Below are 6,000 nucleotides of genomic sequence, written 5' to 3'. Positions count from 1 at the left end.
ATGGGGGATTCTGGGTATGGGGTGCAGCAAGCTGTGTAGAACAAGCCCTCCAGGGGGTGCTGCTGCTTGTTCAAAGGCACTGCACTACCAGGAACCCTCTCACAAGGGGTGGGGAGGCGACAGGCGGGCGGGAGCCGATCTCGGGGCCTGGAGTCGGGGGAGGAGGAGTATCCCTCAGTCCTCTGCAGGCAACAGGGAGCTACGTCTTCTCCTTCTGGGTTTCCCCAGCGAACCCACAATAGGCCTGTGATTACAACAGCATCCTCCGTGTGACGCAGACCAGGCAACATATAACCAGAGGACGGAGGTTCCCAAGGCCAGGGCAGCCACAGACCCTGCTGAGAACAGGCACACTGTCCACCCGCTGTGAGGTCAGCAGCCTCTGACCCCAGAGACCCGACCCCGTCTGCAGTCCTCAGGACTGTGCATCACCACCTGGAGGGTATGTAGAGACAGAGAGGGCCTCCCGGGAGGAAAAGCTTGCCCAGGGTCCCCCAGCAGGAGGGCAGGGTGGCCTCAAACCCGAGTCTCCCGCCTCCTAAGAGGTGGTTTTCACAGGACACCTACAGAGGGCCACCAGAGCACCCACCCGCTCTCCCTGTCTTGCTGGGGGTCGGGGACCCAGACTCTGCTCTGCGCTCCAAACCCGTCTGCGTGACCCTCAGCACATCACCTCAACTCTCTAGACATCAGTTTCTGCATTGGCGAAAGCAAGGGGCTGGACCCAACCTCTAATCTGGCTATGCTCCCCCAAACTCTCAGCCCTTAAATATGCACTGCTGGCCTACTGTGTGCTCAAGGGGAGCCAAGGACACACTGCCTGGTGCCTGCCCATGGAGCTCACAGCCTCTCGGTGGCCCAAGGAAGGGCGAAGGCGACGTGCCGTGGGCCTCGCACCTACTCCTGGGAGCCAGGATCCTCGATCAAACCCAAAGCGGCATTCAGCCCTCTTGCCGTCAACCCAGGCTTCCTCTCCGCACCCCGGGCCCCCACGGCCCTGGGGCCTGCTGGGCCGGGCGAAGGGCCCGGGGCCAGGGCTGGATTCCAAACCCTGGACTACAGCATGGCCTCCACAGACCTCCTAATCTCCCTCTCTTCACCGGGGAAGTGGCCCACACCAAGTCTCCCACACTTCCACTGGGGATGCTTGGCCGCTTCCCCGGGCTCTGCAAGGGCTCTGACGGTTCTGAGGCAGGATATCACTCACGGCCAAAGGAAGTGGGATGGAGATGGAGGAAGGGAAAGCAAGGAAGAGCGGTGTTAGGGTGTGTGCGTGTGGGGAGGAGAAGGGGAAGCGGTGCAGGTGGGGGAGGGAGACGACAGACAGACAGGGATAGAGATGGAGGAACCAGGGATGCGGAGAGACAGAGGTGGGAGAGAGATGTGGGGAGAGAGAAACAAGGAGAGACAGAGACAGGGGAGACAGAGTCAGGGGAGAGACATAAACAAGAGGGAGACAGGGATCGGAGAGACAGACAGAGAGCAACAAAAACAGAGACGAAGACAGACACAGGGTGTGGAGGAGGAGCAAGACGCGGAGAGGGAGTAGCCTGGAACAGGAACCCCAGCTGCCCAGCGAGAACCAGGACCCGCGCCTGCACCACCATGGCTAGCGGAGTCCTTCCCCACCCCCACCCCAGGTCAAGGTCCCTGCAGCTTCAGAGAAAGAGCAGAATATTAAGAGGAAGGCTGCTGCTGGTCTGGCCCCCTCCTGCCACGGGGCTCCCCAAATTCCCACCTGCTGAAGACCACCTTCATTCATGACGCTGGCTACAGCCAGAACCCCATTTACTCTCACCTACTTTTTTTGTTAAATGGATTCAATATCGTTAAAACATTTTCAAAGGAAACTCTACCCCCCAGCTTAAATTAAAAACACGCTCTAATTAAAAAGTAACTGCAAAAACACACGCAAAGGAAGCGATCCTTCTGCCTTCTAGCTGGAGACTGCCGCCTGCCCAAGGACCCCAGTGGGGGTCTGCTCTTTGTTAATCCACAGGACTCTGGAGAGAAACATTGAGGTAGCACCTAGTGAAGACTCTGTCCAGGGAGTCATCAGAGGGTAGAAGGGGACTTGGAGAGGAAAACTCTTTTTCATTCTCCAGGGTAAAATCCAGGTTCTCTGACCTGGCCAATTTTAACACCCTCCCACCCCCAACATACACAAGCAAACATACTAAAATCTCAGTGCCATGAACTCTAACCTACAAAGCCCACAGTTTTGTGGCTGTGGTTCCCTTCCCCTAGAAAACCTTTCCTGCCTTCCTCTACCCAGCTAACTCCTATAAGTATAATTTATACCCCCTCCTCCAGGAAGCCTTCCCTGACTGCCTCCCATCCTTGTGTCAATGTCCCTCAAAGCGCTTAGCAGCCTGCGTGGCCTCCTGCACCACAAGGCGAAGGGCTGGGCATCCCCCACATCTTCTCAGGACTCAGCAAGGCCCCCAACTCCCAGCACGGGCTGCGAGGATATTTGTTGTCTCAATGGAAGGACAAATAAAGAAATGAAGGTACCTGAGCACTCTTGGATGGGTTGAAATCAAAACAAAAGCTTCTCTGTGCTCCGTAAAAAATGTCCAGGCAGAAGCTCTCATGTAAAAAGAATGAGCTGACCTGGTTCCAACCGGCCTCACCCAGCTCCTGGCCCTCCAGTCTCTGGGCCAGCGACCCAATCCCTATGAACCTCAGTTTCCTCACCTATAAAATGGATACAGCAGTGAACTACCCGTAAAGAGCTAAGTACCCTGGAGGCCCTCAAATGTTAACTGCAATCATTCTTTTTATTACCACCTTATACTCACCAAACCACAAAATATTATTACTTGAAGGAACCCAAGAGTTGAGTAGATTGAGACTGCCAGACTTTCTGTAAATGGCCCAGTAATTGTTGTATTTTCAGTCCTGTGGGCCACAGGGCCTCTGTTGGAACTACTCTACCCTGCTGTTGTAGCATGGAAGCAGCCACAGACAAAATATGAGCAAAAGCGTGGCTGTGTTCTAATAAAACTTTACTTACACAAACAAGCAAATGGGCCGGATTTGGCCCAGGGGCTGTAGTTTCCTGACCTCTGATATAGGCTGTCACTGCTCTGAGTGTGGTCTTTAGACAAGCAGCACTGGAGCCTGCTAGGAGCTGGCAAGAAAGGCAGTCATAGGCCCTGTCCCCACCCGACTCAATCAGAATCTACACTTTGGCAAGAGCTCTAGGGGATTCGTGAAAGTGTTTAAAAGTTTGAGAGGTGTGGTCCCCAATTTCCCAGCTCAGCACCTCGGGTCAGAGATGTGATTTACCCTTTTTCTTGTTTGCTGCCTCCACCAGAAGGTGCACTGCGGAAAAAGTGGGACCTGGTGGCTTCCTGAATCCTGCACCCAGCCTCTAGCTGAGAACCTGTAGCATGTCCCTATTCAGCAAGTTACTGAGTGCCCAGTATGACCCAGGCCCAGGGCCAGGTGCAGGGGACACGCCAATTACTGCAGACATCACTTTGTGGCTCTCCGTGCAGTGATGGGATGGATGGATGACTCGCTCGGGCAGCCAGTGGAGTTGGGCAGATCTGGGTTCGAATCCTGGTGTTGTCACTTCAGGCCTGTGTGACCTCGGGAAAGTGACTTGAGTCTCAGTTTCCAGGAAATGGAGTTGTCAATAACAAAAATGTCTCCCTGGTACCCTGTGAGGACAGGGAGAGGGCATGGGATGGTGTCCCAGCAACCGTGCAGCTGGTGTGGATGCGCTGGTACACAGACACACACTCGCCAGTGCTCATGGCACAGGGACCTCGGCTGGCCCCAAATAGCTCTGTGGGTTAAGCAGGGACCTGGACCAGGTAAGGCGGGACCCTGGGGCCCAGAGACAGGGGCTCCTCACCCGGGGAGTGTGGGATGGGGACAAGGGTGTGTTAAAAGCCTTGAGGGTTTACAGTGGCAGAAGAGGTATCAGAGGCCTCAGACAGCCTCCAATAACCTAGAAAAGCAGAGCTGGAAAGACTCTTGGAGAACATCAAAACCAGTGGTTTAAAAAATATACCAATTTTTTTTTAACTTTCTTTTTTAAATAATTAGTTAATCATTTTGGCTGTGTTGGGTCTCTGTTGCTGCGCGCGGTCTTTCTCTAGTTGCGGTGAGCAGCGGCTACCCCTCACTGCGGTGTGTGCGCTTCTCATTGCGGTGGCTTCTCTTGTTGCGGAGCACGGGCTCTAGGGCGCTCAGGCTTTAGTAGCTGTAGTGCGTGGGCTTCAGTAGTTGTGGCTCACAGGCTCTAGAGCACAGGCTCAGTAGTTGTGGCGCACGGGCTTAGTTGCTCTGCGGCATGTGGGATCTTTCCGGACCAGGGCTCGAACCTGTGTCCCCTGCATTGGCAGGCGGATTCTTAACCACTGCACCACCAGGGAAGCCCTATATTATTTTTTAAAGCAACGGATCTGCTTGTTCAAGTGACACCCAGGCAGGTCCCTGGTGTCCTCAGAGCCCTGAAGGTGTGCACTGGGCCAGGGGGCTCTCGGGGCCAGGGGACCGTGGGGAGCAACCAGGACAGCCCAGGCCATCGATGGGGCAGCTTCAGGCCACTCTAGTTTTGCCCAAGCTCTTGAGTTTCCATAAGAAGTGAGACACTGGAATTATTCTCTAAAAATATTTGAATGTTTTCTTGTTTTAAAATACAGCACTAGGGGCTTCCCTGGTGGTGCAGTGGTTGGGAATCCGCCTGCCAACGCAGGGGACGCGGGTTCGTGCCCCGGTCCGGGAAGATCCCACATGCCGCGGAGCGGCTAGGCCCGTGAGCCATGGCCGCTGGGCCTGCGCGTCCGGAGCCTGTGCTCCGCAACGGGAGAGGCCACAACAGTGAGAGGCCCGCGTACCGCAAAAAAAAAAAAAAAAAATACAGCACTAGATTGGGATTGACACATATACATTATTGATACTATGTATAAAATAGACAACTAATGGTAACATACTGTATAGCACAGGGAACTCTACTTAATGCACTGGTAGTGTCCTAAATGGAGGGGATATATGTATATGTATGGCTGATTCATTTTGCTGTTCAGCAGAAGCTAACACAACATTGTAAAGCAACTACAGTCCAATAAAAATTAATTAAAATAAAATAAAATACAGCACCGTGGGAGCGACATAAAAACCAACCTGCAGGGCAAAGCCATTGACTAGCAGCTTGCTACAGCCCTACCTGCCCATTTCACAGGTGGGGAAACTGAGTCTCAGAGAGGGGAAGCACCTTGCCCAATGTCACACAGCAATGTGGAAGCAGAGCTGGGACTCAGTTGCCTCCAAGCTCTTGTCCAGCCCCCAACTGCTCATGAGAGTGGGGGGAGTGGGGGGACATTGAGGAGGGGGGTAGGAATCTAGTCTTCACAAGCCAAGAACCCTGCTTGTTCTGTCCGTCCAGGAAAGAATGTGGGCAAAGAGGCAGGAAAAGGGATGAACAATTATTAATAACATAATTTTACAATCATATAATATGTAAGAATAATTCTATAATAATGTAATAATAGCAACTGACATTTTCTGAGCGTTTCCTGTGTGCTAGGCATTGAGACAGGGTATCAAGAAGGGGGTAAGATGAAAATGAAGAGTGTAGACTCTGGATTCAAACCCTGTCTCTCCCACTTCCTAGCTGGGTGACCTTATGCAAATTACTTCACCTCTCTGTGCCTCAGCGTGTACATCTCAGAGGGCTGCTGGGAGAATTAAATGAGTTCAAGTACATAAAGTACCTAGAACATTGCCTGGCACCCAGTAAGCCCTGTTGACATTTTATTTATAATTATTGCCTCTGGACAGATGGGGAAGGCGAGGCTCACAAAGGGACACGTTCAAGTGTCTCCGAAGATCCTGTCTGACCTTGGGGCCTTGCGTTTTGCCCGATAGAAGGGTAGGTATTAGGTTGGCGAAAAAGTTCGTTTGGGTTTTTCCATAAGATGTTACGGAAAGGGACTTCCCTGGTAGCTCATTGGTTAAGAATCCGCCTGCCAATGCAGGGGACAT

The sequence above is a fragment of the Phocoena phocoena genome, chromosome 13, assembly GCF_963924675.1.
Source record: "Phocoena phocoena chromosome 13, mPhoPho1.1, whole genome shotgun sequence".
Classification (NCBI taxonomy): Eukaryota; Metazoa; Chordata; class Mammalia; order Artiodactyla; family Phocoenidae; genus Phocoena; species Phocoena phocoena.
Note: the sequence above shows the minus strand (reverse complement) of the source record.